This window comes from Gossypium arboreum, chromosome 5 (genome assembly GCF_025698485.1).
Source record: "Gossypium arboreum isolate Shixiya-1 chromosome 5, ASM2569848v2, whole genome shotgun sequence".
NCBI classification, from domain to species: Eukaryota; Viridiplantae; Streptophyta; class Magnoliopsida; order Malvales; family Malvaceae; genus Gossypium; species Gossypium arboreum.
In genome coordinates, this window is record NC_069074.1 from 36,466,078 (window position 1) to 36,477,433 (window position 11,356).

An 11,356-nucleotide genomic window follows, 5' to 3' on the forward strand; every position below is an offset into this window, starting at 1 on the left:
TGTTTCTCAAAATCCTGGGCAGAATCGTGCCCAAGAAAACTTGCGTGACAGAAAAAAATAAAAAATAACAGAATTAAAGATTTGATTTGGAAAAAATAAAAAAACAGAATCTAAAGTTGAGTGAAATTGTGATTACGAAAATAATAAAAATAATAAAGTAAGTTGAAGGAAAAGAAATTCTTATTGGTAGATTCCAGCCTCCAGTTGTCTCATTCCGCCTTGGGTTCAATCCTCGGCTTTTAAATGACCCTTCTCAACTCAAGTAAGCTAGTTATAGTGGAAGAGGACGCCTACGACCACCAGCTCCAAAGATTAGACTTACGATTTTTAGGGAACCTGACTCTAGCCAGTAATCTATGCTAGATCAACGCTTCTCAATGGCGAATCCCATGCCATTTTGTCTCTTTGGCTCGCCAACCTCTGACGCAGTAAGTTAACGAATTGACTATGCAATCCTTCCAAAACATACAAAGCGGCTGCCTTTGCATATGCTAAAAAGCTTACTTCTTAAAGGCCATGGACGGAAGCGTCAGCCCGTAGTACGAAGAAATGATGAATACTTGGTGAGAATGCTAAGTACGGATTCTAGGCCTCAAGAACCCTTTCTGGGGAATATTGACAACTTTCGGCTAGATAGGTTTTAGTGGCTCATGATAATGGTGGAAAAAGAAATAAATATAAAAAGGGAAAAGGGAATTTTATTGAAAGAAAATATGAAGAAACAAAAGCCTAGACTTTCAGGGGGAGAGTGTTTACAGAAAAAGTTGAACACAAAATAGAGTCACTTCACCCCCTATTTATAGTGCTAGGGAGATAGTCTAATTTAACTTAAATTCTAAAAAGATAAATACATTTAATTAAAGATAATTAAAGATAATTAAAATAAAATTCTAAAATTAAATAATCCTAATAATTATCTTAATATTAATTATCCTAATATAAATAAAATGGAGTCTTATAAAATAAAATCTCTTCTTTTTGCGTTTTTAGTCCTTGTGTCTTCCATGCTCTTACTTTTGGCACAATCTTTTTCCTGTGTCGCATATCAGCCCATTGTGTCTCCAAATTCATACTTTTGTCCCTTAATTTTGCTTTTGCCTCCAAATCAGTCCCTAATCGATAAAAAGACATAAATAGCTCCAATTAGTAGGATCAAGCCCAGAATAAACACATGATTAATACATGAAAATACATTATTCTAGAGCATTATCAGAGACATAAAGGTGGAAGAATAGGGAAGAACAGGGCATGATGCTTTGAACAGTACTACTGTGAAAATTCGACTGGGTCCTTTTAAGGGTTACCATGGACGTGTTATAGATATTAAAGGTCAATCAGTTCGAGTTGAGTTGGAGTCTCAAATAAAAGTTGTTACAATCGATCGTAATTTTATTATGATAATGTAATTATTTTAACACCCACTTGTGATACATCTCGATATGTATGGAAAGTGAAACACCTATGCACCCTTTACGAACTCCTTTACATCCATACATAACTCCTATGAGAGATCTGGAGCAACACCAATCCATGATGGCATGAGAACACCTAAGCGTGACAGGGCATGGAATCCTTATGCACCAATAAGTCCACCCAAGGATAATTGGGAAGAAGGAAATCCTATCTTGAATGATATATAAAGTTTTGACATTATCCAAGGTTTGTGATAGTGAAATCAATTTTATTTATCAAAATAGAAAACGTAGAGAACCAACTTTCCTTAACAATTAATTTGATAAGAAATTTCCCATTGCTGATTTGTAAGTGCAATGGAGAATTTACTTAATTAATTACTAACTAATGCCACCTTTATTGACTTAACAATGCCACCTTTATTGACTTAACAATCTCTTGTTAAATTATTTTTATGTAATTTCTGGGGTATGTTTTGCAAAACTTAAGGCAATAGGAACTTTTCCAATGAAAATTTATTTATAAGTCGAGCTATTTGTTATTATCTTTGAATATTAATGTAAAATAAAATTATAGATATTTTATTTTATTTTATTTTTAAATTGTAGAAAGGGTCAGCTGCTCAGCCCCAATTCGGACATATGCATAATTTCTTCTAACAATGGAAAGCTGATTAACAGCTGTAGTGATCATTTTGTTTATACTACAAATAAAAGATTTTGGAAGACAGATCCAACGGCCTATTAGCTCAGCTGGTTAGAGCGTTGTGCTAATAACGCGAAGGTCGCAGGTTTGAGACCTGCATGGGCCAATTGGTATGAATTCCATCTTTTTGGAAAAGTTAAATGTAGTTTATTATTTGAAAATTTATTATTACTTTTTAATAATAATTATCAATTTTGTTAAAAAGTAGTATCAATTCTTTAATTGCAGAAAACTAAACTTCACCATTTGTGTATTTACATTGTATTTGTTATTTTATGTTTAGAAAATTTTTAAAATTAATAGATTTAAAAAAAACTTGAGATTACTAAAACAATTAATTAGTCATTAATTTTCAAGTGAATTATCGAATAATATGGCATTTAAAAATAATATAACTTAGTTTTATAATGTAATTACTTAATTTATATAGTAACAATTAACCTTAAATTTTTAATTCTAAAAATAAAAAACTCTTAAAGTAAAATAGAAAACTAAATTCCAAATCTATTAAGTATATGAAATTTAGAGCATATTTTAAAATTTAAATTTCTTTTTCATAATTGGACATAAATCTTTTGGTTGACACAGGCGCAGCATGGATTTTTTTTTTTGGCATTATCTAAAAGTGGTTAAATTCAAATTTAGTCTTTCTATTATACTTAAATTTTAATTTTAATTTGTATACTTAAATTTGAGATTTAATATAATTTTATTTTATATTTTTATAATATTATTAATTAATCTAAATAGTTATAATCGTCAATTTTATTAAATTGTTATATGGTTATTTGAACGCATTAAAATCTTAGAAACTGAGACATGATTTTTTATTTCATTTGAGTTTGCCTTACTTTTCTTTCTCACATTATAAGACAAAGACTTGAGACTTAGTCTATATACTTTATTTTTAAATTTAATTTGGTTCCTCTATTTTTATAATGTCATTAATTAGAGTTAAAGTATTTAAAAGTCCCTCTAATATAGGGCTAGATCAAATTAGTCCCTATACTATTAAAAAATCAAATAAGTTCAAATTGTAACAAAGTTAACATTTATTATATAAAAATGTCTTGAAAATTTTTTTTCTATTGTAATTCATTTCCAAACAAAAATTCCATTTATAGAATCATAAAAACTTTAAAAATATTAAATCATAAAGCGTAAATGATATTTTTAAACAAGTAAATGTTAACTCTATTCCAATTTTACTTTATTTTATTATTTTTAATAATTTAGGGACTAAATTGATCCAATTCATTGTAGCAGGCTAATTTGATTAGGTCTTTATAATAGAGGGACCTCATGTACATTTACTCATAAGTTAGTTTAAATAGTTAATATTGTAAAGTATCTCAATCAAAATGTTAATGTCAACTTTTTTAATAATACTACTCCTACTGAAAAATTATTTTATCATAACAAGTTCAAATAGTTTTTTAGGAAAAAAAATCTTAACCAGTATTTTTAACATTATTTTTATTGTTACGTGATTATCAAATGAAAAAAATTACTTTCAAAAAGTTATACACGATGAATTTAATAGAAGAATTTTAATGACTATAACAATTGGAGCTAAATATTTTAATTCAAAAAGTAGAGAGGCTAATTAAATTCTTTAAAATAAAAGTAAAAGACTAAATTCTAAATGTACAAATATATATAGGTTTAAAAATATTTTAATTTTTAAATTTTTACTCTATAATTTAATAGAAACAAATAATTCACTCAAGACGAAAAATGGATGAAACCATACTAATATCTATATACATGAATGTAAAAGGAAGGTCCAACTAACACCTGGCACATCAACCAGTTTTCCTTTCTTTTCTTTAGCATTTTACTAAAATGTTAAATATTATTTTTAATTTCTTTAATATATCTAAATTTGAGATTTAATATTTTAACTTCTAACATAATTTGATCTTATATTTTTATAATGTTATTAATTAGTTCAAATAGTTAATAACGTAAATTTTTCGATTAAAACACTATATGATTATATATAATTTGAATACCCTAATACCACGTTTGGTTGAGGTGAATGGAATAAGGCAGTAATGTAATTGAGATGTAATGGAATAAAGTTGTAATCAATAACTTAATTATTTGGTTCAATGGAATGGTATAGAGTTGTAATAATATTCATGTGTTTGGTTGAATAAAATAAATGTTGTAATAGCATAAAGAAAAAAGCTTAAATGACCAAAATACACTTAACACAATTTTTGTATGTAGATAATTATTGTTATTGTTATTAAATTTTAATAAAATTATTATTAAGTATAATTTAATAAAAATAAAATAAATTAATTAATCATATTTTAACATAATTATTATTAAATATAATTTAATAAAATAATATATAATTTAATCATATTTCAATTTATTTATTTATATAAATATTTATTTTAATCAAACTTTATAGTTACATACGTATTAAATTATATTAAAACATGATTATTTGTGACAAATTTTCTCTCCCCTTTTTTTCCCATTTTCTTCTCCCTCTACCTCTACTTCACGAGTCCCATTCTTCTACAATTTTTCAAAAACCTTCAACTTGCAACCATTAGGCATTGTTTCCCACTGTTACCAACTCACTAATGGTCGAATGTTGGCCCAAAATTCATGTCATTTTCTATTTTTTGATATGTTATTTTCTTTCTATTATCTTCCTTTTCCCCAAGTTTTTAAGTCTAAAAACCCACTAAAAATACTCAAATTCAGAACCTTTTTTTTTTTTTTTGCCAAACAAACATGAACCATTAAGGAGAAAAACAAATTTTGTAGGAAAAGGAAGAACAAATATGGAGGCAAGATCACAAGCTTTGTTAGTCATCAATTTCAATTCCACCAAAACTGGTAAATAAGGAATTCAAGTCTTGATATAGTCAATCTCTAAAAAGATTTGTTTAGATTTGTCTTTCTAAATTAAATCCAAGCTCTTATATCCTCTCTTTTTTTAAACTATTTTCTTTTATTTTGCTACAAGATATGCTGAGTTGGGCAAAACGGGAATTTTTTTTGTTGATTTCCTAAAAGCACCGAATATTCATTCAGAGAGTGATGACGTGCATACCTATTCAGCGTTTTTATTTTAGGTTGTAATCACCTATTTGTCTGAATGATATTACCAACAACCAAATTATTGAATGGAGGGACCGCATCAAATATGGCTTTAATGACATTGCCATTCATATGAACCAAACATCCTCTAAAAGTCTTAGACACTGACATGGGACTTCACATTTCTTTTAGGTTTGCATTGCTTTTTTTGACGTTATAAAGTAATGGTTAAATTTCAATTTTGGTCCCTACACTATGTCGAAAATTAATATTTAATTTATATATGATACGTGATATTCGTGACAGGTTTTAGATATTTATAATGAATCGTTCTTGAAACTAACTATTATCACGATGAAGGCAAGTGTACCTATCGAATAGTAGTATAGCTTTAGCAAGACCGGATTATCGAACCCAAAGGAACTAAAAGTACTAGTATCAACTTTCTTTTTATTATCTAGCCTAAAAAAGAGAAGGGTTTTGTTTAGCTAACTAATTAATTAAACTAAGAAATCACAGAAAAGAAATTTGGGGAAAATACTTTTTTGGAAACTCGATTGATTAAGACAATACTTAAGGAAAAATCCACCTAGACTTCACTTGTTATTTGACTCTGAATCGGACGATTTATTCATTCAACTTGTTCCGTAAAGATCCCTAAGTTATATTATTATCTCTTTCGAGACTAACAACGTCTAACCCTAGTTTGAATAATTGAAATCTCTTTCTAATTAACGCCCTAAGGTTGCATTAACTCGATTTATGGATTCCCTTATTAGGTTTCACCCTAATCCGGCAAAATCTTGTCACCCTATCTCTAGGCACGCAACCAACTCCGTTTAATTATGAAAAATTTACTCTTAGACAGGATCTATTCCTCCTCTGAATAAGAGCTTAACTTGAATCAATATCCTGAAATATCAAAACAAGAATTAAGAACACATAATTAAGAACAAGTCAAATATTTATCATACAATTCAGATAATAATAACAAGATCCGTCTTAGGTTTCATTCCCCTTACGTATTTAGGGGTTTTAGTTCATACTAATGAAAGAAAACATCTCCAAAGAATAAAAATAACAAAACATAAGAAAACCCAAAACTCCTAAGGGAATTTGAAGGGAGATCTTCAGTCTTGATGGTGAATCCAGCTTCTAAGATGGATCGATCGGCTTTCCTTGAGCAATTCCTTGCTTCCTCCTCTGCATCCCCCATCTAAGTGCCTCCTCAGGTGTTTAAATAGGCTTTAGAATGCCTAAGAGCCCTTAAAATTGACTTTTTCCGAATTGGACTAAACTTGGGCTCGACAGGGACACGCCTGTGTGCGATTGCTTAAGGTAATGGTCAAGGCTGTTAAATGGGCACGGGCGTGTGATCTACCCGTGTAAATCGTGTTTGACCTTGCCAAAGGGACACGGCCGTGTGGTCTGCCCGTGTGAGGAAGTTCAGGCCGTGTTGATTTCGTACGTTGGCCCATTTTCTCCGTTTTTGGCCCGTTTCTCGTTCCTTTCACTCTCCTATGCTCACCTAAGTATAAAACATGAAATTAAGGCATTAGGAGCATCGAATTCACCAATTTTAAGGAAAAATCATCCATAAAATGTGTTAAGCATGAGATAGAAATATGTATAAATTACGGTTTATCAAATACCCCCACACTTAAGCATTTGCTTATCCTCAAGCAAAATCCTCAACTCATAATCAAAATAAATTCTTCTCAACTTATAATATCTATCGATAATATCTCAAAATAATCCATAGTTAATCATACATTGAAAATTCAACTGAAAGAACATCAAAGTTTCAAACATTCCAAGTTGAGCATTTTATTATGAAAACATAGGTGTCTCCCCTTATCTAAGTAATTACCTTTGATTCAAAATATCACAGAGTTTCACATCCTCACTAAAGATTCACTCAAATCACTCGAGGTGTTTAAGGACAATAAATGAATAACTCAATAGTTAATAGTGAAAAGTCATTACCATCGGCTTGCATGAAAATCAAATCTCCACCACTATAAATTGAGATGAAACATCAATCAAAAGGTCTTTAGAGGATTGTAACGTGGCTTTGGTTAGAGGCTATGGTCACAAGCTGAAAGAAAGGGTTAGAATCGAGATTGAATTGAAAAATTATCTAATTAGAAAAATGACTAGTCATCAATTGCGTACAACAGAGCTTTTTCTCAGAATATGGAATTTAACTTCTTTAGCTCAGAAGATCACTACTACTAATATGTATACATGTATTTTTTTTTTTAAGAACAAGTCAAATTACAAAATAGAATAAAACATAGCTAAGAAACTATTCCAACTCAAATCTCAACAAAAAAAAAATAGGGATCAAATTAATTTAGAGGATTTTAATAATAATGAGTTATGGGTTAATATTGAGGGTAAATCAATGAATGGGTTGTTAGGCTCAAGGGGGTTCACTAAGAGCTAATTGTGAAGGTAGGCTTTTGTGGAGTGAGTGGATTAAACCTAAGTGCCTTTATCATTTTGACATATCAAATCAAATGGTGTGGTCTTGACATGCATAATCAAGCAAGTTCTAGAATAACAATTCAATACTGACGCACTCATAATGAAAGTGAGCATGAAAGAAATAATAGATGCTCTAAAGGCTCAAGATCTCACAAAAATTATAGCTTTTTAATGTTTAAACTTGTGAATTCGAACTCAAACTGATACTTAAACTTAGGGAAACAACCTAAAAGTTTTTAATTCTTCAAAAATTAACTTATCATGTTTGATTCCCTAATGTCTTAAAGTTTAAACAATCAATGCATAAATGCCTATGTTTTAATTCAAGATATATCAATAAAAATCATAAATTAATCAAAATCTATTCTAATCATGGCATGAGAAGATCACATGAGAATAAGATAAAATTCAGGAATTTCTAATAACAATATAAAAGACCCCCTCACATTTAAGATGTACATTACCTTCAATGTACAAAGGTAGATATATTGAAAAAGATAGATTTAAAATCATAAGATAGGGAGAGAAGTGTAGACTTGCAATGGCTAGAGTTAGGGATTTTGGGTAAAGATGATGCTGAATAATGAAGGGTATTTATAGATTTTGGGACACACGGCTAGGGGACACGTCCTGTTCCCCAATTTTTACCCGTGTGATTCGCGAATTTTGAATTTGGGCGCGTCTGACATTTGGCCCATGCCCGTGTTCCTTGGGCGTGTGGGTGTATACGGCCTTGTCGCACGTCTGTGTCTGCCTTCGTTCGCTTCTCCCACGCTTGTGTATATAGGCCCACGCCTGTGTTAATCTAACAGGTTTGACCACGAGTTCCAAACACGGGCGTGGCGAATGTCCGTGCTATTTTCTCATATTCAACCATGGTTTTAAGACACGGACGTGTCGCACGCCCGTGTTGTTTTAGCAGGTTCGCCTACGGTCCTAACACACAGCCGTGGTGATTTATCGCATCCTGTGTTAGGGGAAAATTTTGCCCTGTTTTCACACAGCCTAAGGCACACCCGTGTGCCTGGCCGTGTGTGCTTTAGAAAGCCTACGTTTCATAAGTTGGTTAGTATGTTAGATGTTAAAACTAAAATTTAAAGAAATTAATATTGTTAGTGCTCGGGTTGCCTCCCGATAAATACTTATTTATAATCTAAGCTCAATTTACCTTTCTGGTGTGTGATCATGGTAGTTCGAGGAGTTTATACTCCTCATTCCTGCTATGAATCCCATCAAAATAAGGTTTTAGGCGAGTATTGTTTACCTTAAAAGTGCCGAATTTGGGATGACTTACCTCGACTGTACCAAATGGGAAAATGCTAAGTACCGTAAGAGGAATTTCTTCATTTGGTTTGGCAGTGTCAATGTGAGGATCTGCGTCATTTAATGAAACTTTATCTCCAACCTTAAGTTGATTTGGTGAGGCATTGAGCTCGTTCTGGCGTAGTTTTAGTTTATCGTGTTTTATCGGTTAAAAGGTCGGCCATTCATCTAACTCCTCGATTCGTGACCTTCGTTCTTCATGGGTAGATTCTTTGTTGTGGATTGAACATGGCTCATGTATTTCTTTCAAACTTATTTCTTACAAAATAGGTTGCACCGTATGATCAGTCTTAGTAGAACAATTTGTACAATCACCTTCAATTTTCAATGTGTTGTTCGGGTTGCGAGCTTGAAGGTTGATTGTTTCATCTCCTACACGGAGTATGAGTTCACCTGTAACAACGTCAATAATTGTTCTCGCAGTTGCTAAAAAAGGCCTTCCCAAAATTAAAGGAACATTATTGTCCTCTTCTATGTCTAAAACAATAAAATCAACTGGGAATATAAATTTGTCAATTTTAACGAGTACGTCTTCGATGATACCCCTAGGAAATCTGACAGTTTTATCTGCTAATTGAATGCTCATCCTAGTTTGTTTGAGTTTCCCTAGACCTAGTTACTTAAATAATTTGTAAGGCATAATATTGATACTAGCCTCTAGATCAGCCAACGCATTATTAACATCTAAACTACCAATTAGACAAGGAACCATAAAACTCCCTGGATCTTTTAGTTTGTTGGGTAGCTTATTCTGAAGAATGGCTGAGCAAACCGCTTTCAGCTCTACATGCGACCTTTCATCTAACTTCCGTTTATTTGCTAGAAGTTCCTTTAAAAATTTGACTGCATTCGGCATCTGTGAAAGTGCTTCAATAAATGGTAGGTTAATATGTAGTTTCTTTAAAAGTTTAAGGAATTTACCAAATTGTTTGTCTGTGCGATCTTTCCTTGTCGTATTGGGGTATGGCACACGAATTTTATATTCTGTATTTACCGATTTTTGTTCGTTTTAGCCTACCTCATTCTTACCTTCGCTTACCACCGGTTCTGGCCTTGGTTTTGCCTCTAACCCTTCCTCATCTTGAATGGCAATTGTGTTAAGTTGCTCCATTGGGTTAGATTCAGTGTTGCTTGGCAGGCTACCTTGTGGTCGTTCGAAAATCAACTTAGGGAGCTGTCCAATCTGAGGTTCGAGCCCTTGGATTGATGCTTGTTGATTTTTTAGTGCCGTCTCGGTATTCTAAAAACGAGTCTCTGACACTGAGATGAATTTGGTTAGCATCTCCTCAAGGTTCGGCTTTTTCTCATGCTGGTATGGTAGTTGCTGAAAGCCTGGAGGAGGTGGTGGTTTCTGATTTCTTTGGCCTCCCCATAAAAAATTTGGGTGATTCCTCCAACCTGCATTGTAAGTATTGCTATAAGGATTGTTTTGGGATCGAGGATTATTACCCATGTAATTTAAATGCTCGTTCTCCATGTTGTGGCCATAAGGTGGGTATTCTGAATTGCTCGAACCACCTCCATTTGCTTCGCACTACATTACTGGGTGAACCTATGAAGAACTAAGAAAACCATCAGTTTTCTTATTCAAGAGTTCTACCTGATTAGAGAGCATGGTGACCGAATCGACGTTATAAATGCTGGCTATTTTCGTTGGCTTTATCCTCATGACTTGCCACTGATAGTTATTCAGTGACATCTCCTCTATAAAATCATAGGCATCTTCAGGTGTCTTATTATTGATGGTTCCTCCAGCGGCTGCATCAATCATCTGCCGAGTCGAAGGATTCAGACTATTATGAAATGTTTGAACCTGTAGCTAAAGCGATAACCCATGGTGAGGGCACCTTCTCAAAAGGTCCTTGTATCTCTCCCATGCATCGTAGAGTGTTTCTAAATCTATCTGCACAAAAGAAGAGATATCATTACGTAATTTAGCTGTTTTAGCCAGCGAAAAATATTTTAATAAAAACTTTTCGGTCATTTGTTCCCAAGTAGTGATTAACCTTCGTGGTAACGAGTTCAACCATTATTTAGCCTTATTCCTTGACGAAAAGGGAGAAAACCAAAGGTGGATGGCGTCATCAGAAACGCCATTAATTTTAAAGGTATCGCAAAATTCTAAGAAATTTGCCAAGTGAGCATTGGGATCCTCGTCCTGCAAACCATCAAACTGAACAAACTGTTGTATCATTTGAATTATGTTAGGTTTCAGTTCAAAATTATTTGCAGCAATAGCAAGTCTAACTATACTTGACTCAGTTCCTGTTAAATTAAGTTTAACATAATCATACATAGTGCATGGAGTAGGATTCTGATTTACTGGATCAGTAACAATCGCAGGAGGTAGCAGATTTTC

The 11,356-nt window shown here is 32.4% G+C and overlaps 2 non-coding genes across 2 annotated transcripts; both read left to right on the forward strand.

The window, feature by feature from the left end:
• The first annotated feature begins 2,150 nt into the window (after positions 1-2,150).
• Positions 2,151-2,224, forward strand: TRNAI-AAU (transfer RNA isoleucine (anticodon AAU)). Its single transcript has one exon. It is a non-coding gene; the product is annotated as a tRNA-Ile (tRNA).
• Positions 2,225-10,826: 8,602 nt separating this feature from the next.
• LOC128293437 (small nucleolar RNA R71) lies at positions 10,827-10,933 on the forward strand. Its single transcript, XR_008283620.1, has one exon. It is a non-coding gene; the product is annotated as a small nucleolar RNA R71 (small nucleolar RNA).
• Positions 10,934-11,356: the final 423 nt, after the last annotated feature.